We start from the raw sequence: 1025 nt of genomic DNA, 5'->3' as shown, positions 1-1025 counted from the left end.
CTTGTGGAGGCTGGCTGATCCTGCGACAGCAGTGATTGCCTCCTGGCACTGCTGCTGCGGTGCCGATCAGCGTCTGGGTTTTGTGCGCGGCGATTTCTGTGCTGTGCGGTGCTTTTTTTGTGTGGGGAGGACTGTGTCGCAGCAATCGCGGTGGATGTCGGGAAGCGGTGGAGGGCGTTCCGGATGAAAGCACCGACAGTGACCGATGTGGTTCTTGTGTCCCACCAGTGTGGCGTCACAGTGCGGGCATTTCTTCTTTCGACGCTGTGTGGAGGGCCGTCTCTCCACAGGCGGTGCGTCGGCCTCCCTTGTCGTCGGGGGAACAGCTTCCGTCCCGCTGCGGTGGGATCGTCGTTGGAGCGCATGAAAGCAGAGTGTTCCGGTGAGATGTTGCGGAAACGGCGTTGGTTCGTGCAGTCTCTCACAGTCCAGTACAGGCGACCCCATAGCTCGGATTCCCCGCACCCTTCCCGTGCAGTGTGTATCCGTTCCTGTTGGTCGAGGGCCTCCTGAGTGATTAGGTGCTTGCCGCCTGGATCTGATGGCCTGGCGCCGCCAAGCAGGTAGTGGTGTGTGTCCTGATGCATGGTACTACGCCACTTGTTGGTGAGCTGGGTGTTAATGCATGTCAGCAGGTCCGTGTGCCATATGGGTGCTATTCCATGTTCCGTGTGTTGCCCGGTTGCCGTGTTCTGCGTCGCATGATCTGCAGGCTCGTTAACGTGTACTCCGCGATGTTCGTAGCAAAACTGCAGCTGCACGGACCAGCCAGCACGCGTCAGTGACAAGAGACGCTGCCAGATCCGATCCTCCGTCCATTCGGTATGACTGTGTGGGCCGTTGGTGACGGCGGCTAGAAGAGACTGACTGTCTGTAACCACAAGCAGGGTTTTTGCCTGTGCTGGATACGATGGACACTCAGCCTTTCCATGGCCGGGAGCAGTGCGTGGGACTCCGTCGTGCGGCTGCATGGGCGTGTGCCGCCGTTGGTACTGACCTTCTGTATTATTTCCGAGGAATGCAGG

The 1025-nt window shown here is 59.2% G+C and overlaps 1 annotated feature.

Moving 5' to 3' along the window:
• Positions 1-1025: part of a sequence feature (areas not merged during assembly with more than two copies in the genome that could not be assigned to a particular haplotype) that runs on past both edges of the window.

The sequence above is a fragment of the Trypanosoma cruzi genome, assembly GCF_000209065.1.
Source record: "Trypanosoma cruzi strain CL Brener chromosome Unknown tcruzi_1047053505959, whole genome shotgun sequence".
NCBI classification, from domain to species: domain Eukaryota; phylum Euglenozoa; class Kinetoplastea; order Trypanosomatida; family Trypanosomatidae; genus Trypanosoma; species Trypanosoma cruzi.
Note: the sequence above shows the minus strand (reverse complement) of the source record. Positions and strands in the feature narration are given on the sequence as shown.